The sequence below is a fragment of the Ambystoma mexicanum genome, chromosome 6p (assembly GCF_040938575.1).
Source record: "Ambystoma mexicanum isolate Mex_15411 chromosome 6p, UKY_AmexF1_1, whole genome shotgun sequence".
Lineage (NCBI taxonomy): Eukaryota > Metazoa > Chordata > Amphibia > Caudata > Ambystomatidae > Ambystoma > Ambystoma mexicanum.
Window position 1 is genome coordinate 550,082,312 of NC_090935.1, and position 12,173 is coordinate 550,094,484.

Here is a 12,173-nt window from a genome sequence, read left to right on the forward strand (position 1 = left end):
AAAGAAGGGGCGAGTCTGTATCCTGTACCGAAGTTCTCTTGAGCTACACATCTCTCAAACTCACAAAGACCCGAGCAGGACATCTCTTATTGTACACGGGACTATTAGAACAAAAGAAATTACACTGTGCTCAGTATATGCCCCTAACACTCTGTTAGGCAGAAACCTGTGCAGTTCCCTCTGGGACCACTGCAAAAGATTTAAGACTATAGGTGTTGGCAGTAAACCCACTTGGTAGCAGTCTGTACCACACAGATTCACTGTGGTAGCTGTGGCTGAGCAGTCAGACTTCCCTCAAGAAGAGTTAGACAGTATACAGAGGATACACAATAGGTACAGAGGCACAGTAGTACAAGCAAACACTGACCAGAGCTAGGTGTAAAAGTATAAACTTATTTATTAAAGACACACTCATAAATTACACTAGCACCGAAAAAGGTAAGGAAGTCAAAACACAGTTACTGTTACTCATATGTACATCCCTAATCATTTGTTGGACAATTCTAAGTTAACACCACTTATTTCCAACCAGAGGTGAGCGCTTAACGTTAGATGGTACTCCAACAAGTTATTAGAAAAGGGAGGGAAAAGGCAGAAATAAAGAGAGCAGTAAGGTAAAACACTTTTCACATAAGGTTAGGAAAGGCAGTCAATTGTGGAACAAGGAGAATTAGTTCGGGGCCCACTTTAGAGGGAGCCAGGCGAAAATATGCCCAAGATCACACAATGTCACAAGTCTTTGCAGGTGAGTAGAAAAGGTTTTACTACGTTTCCGAAAAGTTTAGTTAGGGTGTCCCAGGCCTACCCAGGTTCGAGAGCCGAGGACTAAATCTACCCCGTACAATCGGTGGCAAGGGAGGCCGGGCGGAGCACAGTACCTTTAAAAGTGGGAAGGATCCTCTAGCGGTGGTAGTCGTTCCTGGTAGTGGATGCAAGTCGCGGCGTCGTCCAGAGGAAGAGGTGATCTCGACGTGGAGGAAAGCTGAAGGTCGTTGCACTACCAGGGATGAGGCCAGTCGTGGAGTTTTCCGCACACAAAGGGTTTTACCCCTCTTTCGCGGTTGAGGTAAAAAGTGGTATCCCAGTTGCCGGGGTGCTTGGCACAGGCAAGGCGGCCACGAGATGCTTCGGGACGGCGAAAAGAAGGCAGCAACTGGTTGTCCCCACCAGTTAAGGGAAGAAGACGCTCCGGCGGGAGATCTCCTCTGTCGTCGGGAAAAGTGGTGAGACGGTTCCGCAGGGCTCCACCGGTGGTGTCGTCTTGGCAGGTCGGCTCGGCTTCTCCCTCTTCGGCGGCTTAGGTCCTGTGGCGACTTCTGAAGAACCAGTCCCAAAAACCCTGCTTTTATGCAGAAAACCCCCATTCACTCAGCCTAGCTGTCACTCAAACATGCTAAGTGGTGAGCGGGGTGGCTCACCACTTGGGCCAATCACAATAGAGTGCGACATGAGTTGGCAAGGCAACTCAGTCCAGGGTGCCTAAACCCCCTCCCACACCCCCTGTGGTACCCAGACAGAATGGCACCACTTTGGAGGGCTTCTGTGCAGAAGCCCGCCAAAAGTGGAACAAAGGCTCGACTCGGGTTCAGGGTTACTGAAGTGAACCTAGACGCCATTTTGGCGGCGAGTTCTGGCAAAAAATCCCAACCGGTGAATTTATATTAAATAAATAAACCGGCGGTATCTTTAACATTGCACCAAAAAGTGGTGCATTAAAAACAATGGGAAATCCCATTGGGAAATATTCCGGTGGACTATTTCCGTGGTATCCACTGCCACCAGCCAGAACTCGGCGAGGGGGGACGGGACAGTACCCCCTCGACAACAGACCCAGGGGCAATCTAATTGCCCCTACCAGTACTTCCACAGTAAGATGGTTTGTACTGGTTAAGTTCCTAAATTAAGACTAGTAAAGTCAATGGTGACTTTACAGACCTAGGGAGACAGTAGTCAGTCCCAGGGTGTGGAGTCTATGTTCGGGGGTCTCTATGACACCCCTGTGTTACTGCACTGAGGGTGCTGTGTAACACACATTCCAAAACCCAATGATGGCCTATGGGGAAAATTACCCCCTAACCCATAAGCACATAGCAAGTCACAGAAAACACTCTCAAGTCATGTCCAGGAGTGAGGGTAAAAGAGTCTCACTCCTGGCAGGAGAAAAAAATAAACCCCAAAAATCCAGCAAAGCTGCTGGGGGACTCACTAGGTTAGGAAATTCAGCCTAAACAGAGAATTCTCCCTAACACACTCAGCAGCTAACTTTTTGTAACGATCTCTTCACGCTACTGGACAGCGGGAGGACAGGATCATTGATTTATGGGGGAGATTTCAATTTCCCAGCACTTGACTGGAAATCCTACAGACAGGGGACAGCCCCTCCCTGGGACAAGGGGTCGTTCTGAAACTTGAAAAAAGAACATTTGCTAATAGATTCCAGGAGAGCCCAACACCCGCTACAAAAAACATATACATTCTACTCCCCCTCCACACAAAACGTATTCCCGAATAGACCACATTTTCTTGGAGGGGGATCTCGAACACTACCTGAAAAGTGCATCGATAGAGCAGCCTATCTGCAGATTCAGCACCACCTAGAAAGCAATAACTTGCTAGGGCTACGCCAATCCGGATTCCGACCTAGGCACAGCACCGGAATAGCCCTGATAGATCTAGTAACCCAAATTGAAAATATCAAAGATTCAGGTAACCTTGCCATCCTTCTCTTACTAGATTTATCAGCAGCGTTTGACCTTGTTGACCATAAAACCCTCTGTAACCATCTCTCCTCAGCAGCTCATTTTTCCAATGATGCAATTACCTGGATCCAATCATTTCTGAACAACAGAACAACTAGAGTGTTTGCACCAACGGCTTCTTCATCCCCATCAACTGTCACATGTGGGGTCCCACAAGGCTCTTGTGTCTCCCCCACACTCTACAACATATTCACAAAGCCTCTATTTGACAAACTTGACCATCTGGGCATTTCTTACACTAACTACGCCGACGACACACAAATTCTCATCCACATCACAGGCAACCACGATACAGACTCACGACTCAATGACATTTACCTCATCCAAAGCATAGATGGCGCAACACAGTCTCTGCCTGAACAATGACAAGACAGAGCTTCTCCTAGTGGGAACCCAAGCCAGAGTCCATAAACTTAACAAATTTAACACCTTCAATATTGACTGCAATAATATCAAAGTCTCAAAAGACGTCAAAACGCTAGGTATGCACATCGACTCCACCCTCTCGCTAGGAAGACAAATCAATGCCACAGCATCTACTACTGCTTACACGTGGAAGCTCATTAACGCTTGCAGACCCTTCCTGACAATTGTATCACTCTGGCCAGGGCGCTTGTACTAAACAAGCTAGACTACTGCAATGCGCTATACCTAGTCACTAGTCAGCACAATCTACGCAAACTACAGATCTATCAAAATAACGCACTCGGAGCATCAACCAACTTCCCCAGAAAACTGCAGATCTCAGAGATGAGACGTAGTGTTTGCTGGCTCTCAATTAACCAAAGAATCAAATTCAAGACTTTCTCTCATATACAAATGTGTACATAATCAAGCACCTAAATACCTCTGCGACAAATTCAAACAAAACACTTCAGTAAGACAAGGCAGATCTTCTCACTCAAACTACCTCACCATACCTAGGTTCAAATTGCAAAAAGCAGAGGGTAAAAGCTTCCCAGTCCTCGCAACCAAAACTTGGAATGCACTACCTCCTAACATCAGACTAGAACCCTCTTTCCACAAATTCCGTAAAGAGGCCAAAACCTGGCTTACTTTGAATGAAAAGTAACCCCTTCGCTGCCAGCCCGTGTACACCTTTAACTCCCTATGAATATTCACTTTTCCAATTGTACGTATTGTGTAAATACACTGTGTCTTGTGTAAACTGGGTAAATACCCTGATTGTAAACTGTCTGGATTACTATGCCTGTAACTGTAAATATTCTTCTTTATATGTACCTAAGAAATGTGCCCGGTTGCCTCAGGGCTTGGCGCGTTATATAAATACAATACAATGCAACAATAGAACCTGTGGGGTGGTCAGACCACGATATTGTAATGGTTGGGTTAGACTTGGGCCCTAGCAGGAAAATAGACAAACGGTGGATATGTAATGACACGCTTTTCAGGTACAGACTCTTTAGAGAATCGCTAGATGCAGAGATAAGGGAATTCTTCAAAAGAAATGACACAGGAGATCTCCCTCGCACCCAATATGGAAAGCAGCAAAAGCCACAATAAGGGTCCTTATAATAGCTCAAGGGACATCGGTTAAAAGAATCAGACAGCTTAGAGAAGCTCAGCTGAAGAAAGTAATATGCAAAAAAGAATCTGTCCTGGAAAATTATGAGGGAGACACAACCGGAATCTTAGCAGAAACCACAGAACTCAGGCAGAAACTTAAAGATATCTGGCAGGGGAAAGCCTTAGCCCACCTCATGTTTGTTAAACAAAGGTATTACGAGAAGTGTGCTTTTAGTTTGGCGGTGAGTAATGTGTAGGCCTTGTCAAAGAGCAGAAAGGGCAGTCAACAAGATAAAATCCCAGTGAGGAGCCCGTTTCGGCCAATTTTAGTAACAGTTGTACACCTCAGATTGTAGCCCCCCGCCCACCCGAGTACACAGTGGAATTCATGACCAAAGTTACTTTCCCACCTACAGTGAGTGGGGAGGAGGCGGCCTGGACGTGGCTGGAGCAAACAATGGACAATATAGACACAACTCCAAGGTGCCAATACACGTGTTCACGGACAAGGAGAGGCCACTCCCAGGGGAGGGAGAGCGGTGGTCGGGATGATGGTTTCTCTGTTATGAATTTAATAACCTTTGGCGAGTGGCCCATGGCGATAATGGACCACGGACATAAGCAATTGCCTTCAAGGGGAGGGGGGGGGGGGTGGGGGGGAGTTGGGAAATGCACTTTTCCTCTTGTTGTAAAACCAATAAAAAAGAAGTTAAAAAAAAAATAAAAAGTTACTTTCCCACCAATGCCCTCGGATCGTGACAAGCTCAACGCCCCCATAACAGAAGAAATCGACCACACCATCTCAAACCTAAAAGCAGGCTGAGCACCGGGCCAGGACGGCTTTACCCCTGACATATTACAAAAGACTAAAAGGCGCCCTCACGCTGTTCCTGTCCCTCCCGTTCAATGACATGGCAACGGGACAGGCCACCTCCCAACCCCCTTCCTTCACAGAAGCTTGGATAGTAGTAATACCCAAAGAGGGAAGAGAGAAACTTGAATGTGGCTCATACAGGACAATTTCATTGTTAAACGTAGATGCTAAAATATACGCTAGCATTCCGGCCAACAGACTGAGCAGAGTCCTCCCACTCCTAATCCATAGTGACCAGGTGGGATATGTGAAGGGAAGGCAGGGCACAGATAATGTCTGCAAAACGCTCTGCTTAATGGTGTCAGTTGAGGCAAGCTACGTTGACCTCACTCTGATTTAGGTCGATGCAGAAAAAGCTTTTGACCGGGTGGAGGGGCGTTTCATGATCCAAGTGCTCGAAAAAGCTGGCCTCGGACATGGGTGGATTCAGGGGGCACAAGCACTGTACAACAACACAAGTGCAAGAGTGGTGGTCACTGGTGTGGCATCTCCCCTGTTTGTCCTAATGAACCAGGCAGGGGTATCCCCTCTCACCACTGGTCTTTGTCTTAGTGATAGAGCCCCTAGCCCAAATCATTTGAAACAAAGCATCGATAATGGGCCTCAGAAGTTTTAGCAAAGAATGCAAATTGGCCTTGTTTGCTGATGATGTTCTGGTCTATGTGACTCACCACTCACAGTCCATCCCAGCACTCCTGTCCAGGATGGAAGAATACGGCGCGCACTCTGGGTTCAGCATTAATCCCAACAAGACCATTGCCTTACTGCTGAAAGACAGGAATGCACATCCAGACTCGAACCCAGCAAATTGGGGTCTAAAGGTAGCGAGCAGTAGTATACGCTATCTAGGGATTACAATAACAAAACTGAACGACCTGTATCAGGCAAACTATAAACCGCTATGGTCACTCATTAAGCACGACACAGAGAATTGGGCGAAACAATTAAAACTTTCCTTGGTGGGTAGGTTCACAGCCGTAAAAATGAATTTCCTGCTGTGGCTTCTCTTCTTGTTTCAGTCTCTACCCATCGCTCTGCCAGACTCCTTTCTATCAGAGGCCAAGAGCACCCTACTGGAGTTGCTATGGGATTGGAAAAGACAGCGGATCGTGTATAGCACATTCATTCTCCCCAAGTAGAAGGGAGGCTTGGCAAACCCAGACCTCCAAGAATATTATGAAGCGGCACAGCTCCGAGTGCTTGTGGACCACATTCGAGAATCCAAAAGCAAACAGTGGGTTCACTTGGAGAATGGGTATTATGTCCCGGTTACCCTGGGAGAGTGGCTCTGTGCCCCCCTGAAATGTATCCCGCCAAAGCATTAGAGCACCCGGTCATGGGAGTGTTATGGTCAATATGGAAAAAGAGAAACACAAGCATGCGTGGAGTCGCAACCTGGCTGTCACCCCTCAGTTGTGTTTGAGCCCCACCAATCATAGACCTTATCATAGACCCGATTTGCTTTCAACCACGATACGAACAGGAGCTAACTAGAGCAGGTCAGATGTGGAGGGAAGGTGTTTTCTTGACCAGAGAGGAACTGGAAGAAGGTTAGCAGGGATTTAAAATAAGGCAGCTCCCTTACCTGCAACTGAAGGAAGTCCTTACCGACCCACGTTGGAAAGCACAGTTGCTACACCCTCTCACACCCTTTGAAATTATATTAAACACACATCCAAGAGGAACTAAAGGGCTGATTGTGAGAATGTACCGAGCCCTCATAGAAAGAGGTCACCTGCCAACTCCCTGCAACCAAGAACAATGGGAAAAGACACTGGGATGGGAAAATAACCAGGAAGGGTGGGATGCAATATACCAGGCCGTCAGGAGATAGTCAATAGCAGTCCAATACAAAATGCATAAGAGCAGAATACTAAGACAGTGGCACCTAACTCCCCATCGCCTAGGATAAATGTATACAGGTATCAGTCCCTACTGCTGGCGGGGGTGACACAGGTCAGCACATATTGGCACCAGAGGTGGGACTGCCCCAGCATACAAACCTACTGCAAAGAGGTCTTGGGCTGGATTCACGAGATAGAGGGTATCAATAGGGAACTACCCCACTCTTGGTTCTATTTGGTGTTGAGTTAGTCGAGGGCAATTTCGAAGGGGATTTCTTTCTTTTTTGAAGTTAAAAAATGTAAAACTTTCTTGATCTCGTGTTTGCCTCGTTCTGTGAGAAAGAAATGTAATGTACTTGCTGTGCAACCGTTGATCATAATAAACATTTTTTTTAAAAAGATGACGAATATTGACTATAAAAGTAAGGTTTTTCATGAAATGCATTGACAGTTCGAGCGAACGTAGGATGACGTCCATTGTAACCTCCCTGTTTTAGATAATTGCAAATAAAACAGAACCGAGTTTTGCCAACTTCCTGAATCAGTTTGATTATTGATGTATGAGTAATTTCTGCATCCCCACCCATCTCTACGCATTGCTGCCTCGTCTTAAAGGGCCCAGGTCTGTGGGTTCACAGCCATTACTGCACTCCGGTGAATCCTCACCACTTCTAGTACTTAGTTACATTACCTAATTACACTATACCTACCTGCATCCAGCATAACTAACCCATCACTGCTGTGTTCCAATTCTAGGTGTTTTTCCCATTACTGCTGTGTTGCAAATCTGTGTTTTTCCATTACTGCTGTGGTTCAATTATAGGTGTTTTTCCCATTACTGCTGCGTTTCAAATATAGGTGTTTTTCCATTACTGCTGTTTCAATACTAGGTGTTTTTCCATTACGGCTGTGTTTCAAACCTAGGTGTTTTCCCCATTACTGCTGTTTCAATTCTAGGTGTTCTGCCATTACTGCTGTGCTGCAAATATGGGCATTTCCCATTACTGCTGTATTTCAGATCTAGGTGTTTTCCCATGACTGCTGTGTTTGTAATCTAGGTACTTTACCCTTTACTGCTGCTGTCAAGCGGGTCGGCCTAGCACCCCCTGTCCTAGCCCCCTCCATACCAGCCACTCACCCAGCCAGACTCGGATCACCTACAATGACAGCCAACACACACTTGAGCTGGGCACACCGACAACCAATCTAGAGCACCACTCCCCTCACACAATACGTGTCACACAAATACGTGTCCCTTAGAACCACACTCGCCTAGAGTCACACTCCCGCACACCACACATCCTTCCCAACCCCAACATAACCCTCGCACCCACATTCAGGATTCCCAACTCCAGCCCTTCCTTCCCAACTCTTCCCTGCCACCCATCCCCTTCCTTCCCTCCCTGGCCAGAACCTCATGCACCTCCACGCATCGCATATCATCCAACTCTCACAAGGAGAGCTTTCCAGTATTCCAAAAGCCCTCCGTCACCTGCACCACTCACTAATCTCACACCCACTATTTTGATCAGTCCTGCCTCTTCCTTCACCCTCTCCAACCCCCCTTCCAAGGAAACCCGGTGGCGGTATGACAGTCAAAGCCCCATTTCACTGCTCCCTACCGCCGCCCCTGCCTACACGACCGACGGAGGCTCCACTCGGCCATGTTCACATCTCCCTTTATAAGCTTGGCTCCTCTGCCCCTAAACCCCTTTAAACACACTCAAGCCTCACAAGCCTCGCCTATAGCCATCCTCATCTCCCACAATTGCTCCACCCCACACAACCAACCCACCAGACCACCCCCTTCTACATCTTTCCCTTCTTTCAGTATGGCACATCTTACCCTTTCCTGAATCATTGCTACAATCCCCTTACCCTGCTGACCTACTCAACCTCTCGCACATCCCATTGACATCCAAACACACAACACAGTGGCCCCTCCCCCTCAGCACTACACGCCTCACCAGCCCTTCATCAGTTTACCAACCACACCTTTCCAACCCACTCTATCATGCCCCCTCGGATACCTGTGCCTGCCATTTCCCTTTTTTAAACACAACCAAGTACCTTCCTCCCCTGCAACACCAATCACCAACATTGACACCACCCCACCAATGTTCCCTCTAATTATTTTTCCAAAGTGCAGGAATGGTTAGCTTTCGTGCGCACTTTATTTTCCATGTGAGCAACTGAATAACGAGGCAAGCAGGGGGCGTGGCTTGGCAGCCATGGTGTAGGCTGCATCTTTACTCTGCTCCGTGATCCGGTAACAGATCCTGAGATGCGCGAGCTGCCTGGTGGAGGATCGCGACTTCAAAATAGCACCACTGATGTATGAAAGCGTCAGGAACAATAAGAAAGCACCCACGAGCAAAAGTATCCAGGCGGACCGAAGATCTGATACTTTGTTGCACAAGCCGCAGTGACAATAACAAGGACAATATGGCGTATGAAAAACAGAGGGACCCACGCTGATGTGCAATGCAGAAGTGAAACTGGAAACTGCAAGAGGCAAGACACATCGGTGGATGAACGGGTAAGCAAGCCGCGGAATGGTAGCAATCTACACTAACCTGCATGCACATGAGGACAGAGATGGCGGCACCCGAAAGTGAGCGGAGACCACCGAATAAAACGCGACACGGCTGGCAAGTGTGAGGAGACGGGCAGCCGTGCACGAGCGAGAGGTGCGGCGGCCCCGGCTCCCTCGCAACTTCGGAGAGACACTGTGTGGTCCTGCACCAACGGCGAGGACACCCGCTGCTCCGGCAGCATGTTGAGGCTTGCGAGCCGAGGTCACCGGGGCTTGCGGTCTGCCAGCTGTGAAAGCAGCACTTGTAACGCAAAGGACGACGCGAGATGCCCAGCACGCCACAGCGGGTGCGTGTTAGAATTATGAGGCACCCTGCATAAGCACATGGGTAGCAAAAGGTGGCGACCAGGCCTGGGCAAAGTGCACTGAAGGGGCACAACATAAATGGAGTAGCGCTGGGCTGCCTGCACACGTGCAAAGTCCTGAAACCGGCCAATAAGTACGCAGGGGAGTGAGATTGCTGAGAATTAGGGGCAAAGGGTTGGGGACCCCCCCCCCTCAAGACGGGCAAATAAGGAGAACTGCCGCAGGGAAAGGCAGAGATGCGCATGGCCCCTCCCCATGGAACGTTGTGCATAGAGAAGAGAGTGAAAGTTATGATCCATAATAGGTGAGCTGGACAAAGGGGCAATAAAGTTGGACAATTGAATGAATAAGCCTGGGAACCACAGTGAGTGAAAACCTGGAGCAGAAGGCAAGCTGGGGAGCAGGCGCAGGCTGAGGCATAATATACAAAATAGCAGCTGCAGACAAGGGGCTGAGACACAGTCTGGGACACTACACACGGTGGAGTACTGGAACTCACATTGCCAGGTGGAAACAGTGGATAGAGTACAGCAACCAGCCCCTGCAGGGGACAGGCCCCAGAGCACAGAAAGAGTGGAGTAATGGCGGCACGGGTCAGTAAAGCCAAAAGTAAGCAACCCAGGATAGACATCTTTACAAAGTCGCAGCAATCCCCCTCCGCCCCGACGGAGGGGAGCATGCCCCCGCAGGACAGCGAAGTCCTAGCAGCCATAACAGAACTGAAAGCCTCATGGGGGATAGTGATGGCGGACATGAGAACTGCATTGGAGAACAAAATAGATGCTGTGGGGATTGAGGTCAACTTGCTGAGACAAGATGTATGAGCTCTGGCGGAACGGACGAGTGGCTTAGAAAGTGCGGTGAAGATTAACACAGACACGAGCGCGAATAATGCCAAGGAAGTCCACGTATTGAAGCAACATGTGGCTAACTTGGAGAACCGGGCAGAGGAGGCGTAAGGACGGGCGAGGCGCAACAATGTACGAGTGGTCAGGCTCCAGGAGGGGGAAGAGGTACAAGACCCCACAAATTATGTGGAGACCATGTTTTTGTAGGGGATAGGAGCTGGTGAGCTTTCACAAGGATTTGCAATAGAACGCGCACATAGGGCGCTGATTAGAAGACCACAACCGGGGGCCCCTCCCAGGGCAATCATAGCAAAAATGTTAAACTACAGAGACCGAGAGAAGATATTGGAATTCTTTTGGAAAGGAGGAACGATAAAGAGAGGACCTGCAACCATCACTGCATACCCCGATTACACCATGCAAGTGCAAAGACAGCGGCATAGCTATGTAGCGATAAAGAGGAGACTGCGCGCAGCTGGACACAAATACATGCTGTTGTATCCTGCGAGGCTCAAGATCTTCCACTAGGGCAAAGCAATGTTTTTTGATACCCCGGAGGAGGCGACGACATGGCTGGATGCAAATGGCTGTCCGGAACAAGACGAGGAGCAAGTTCAGCGAGAACACGATAGGTGACTATAATGTTGGATAGAGCGGTGGGACGGAGGGGAGAGAGAGTAAAGTTGAAACAGAATGGAGACACAGAATAGGGTCGCGAGCTGCGAAACGAAGGACACATGGACATGTTGGACTAGAATATAACCTGTGCAATGCAAGACGGGTAGCGATAGAGGCGCCAGTACTAATATATTGACCTGAGCTATGGGCGGGAGCAAGCTTAACCTCAAGCGACAGAATAGTTGGATTACCATGAGATTCGTGTAATGCAAGACAGGCAGCGATGAGAGCGCTCAAGTTGATATATACAGTTGGAGCAATAAGTTGGAGAAGGTCTACCCCCGAGAAGTAGTAGTATAGTTAGGTCACCATTAGGGTGATTTTTCCCTGCTGTGCTGCAAGTACGGCGTTTGCTGGAACGGGGCTAGATGCGGGAGTGCCTGAGATCCAGGGATGGAGTTGGGCATCAGTTTTGAGTGGGGTGGGGCTGGGGGGGTGGGTGCAGTGGATGTTGGGGCAAGGGGGGAGGGAGGGGAGATGAAGCTGGGGAGGCTGAGGGGTTTAAAGTTGGGAAGGGTCGGGGAAGGGGGGCAGTTGGGGAAGCAGTTGAGGGTGTGCAGTGGTTTGTTGTAGTTGGGGAGTGTGGGCAGTTGGGGGGTGAGCCTACACCTCGGGAAAAACGATATGAAACATGGGAGACCTTAAGATACTTACTTGGAATGTCAGGGGGCTCAACAGCTATCTGAAAAGAAACAAGGTTATGATGTACCTGCACAGACATAAAGTGGACATAGCCTTATT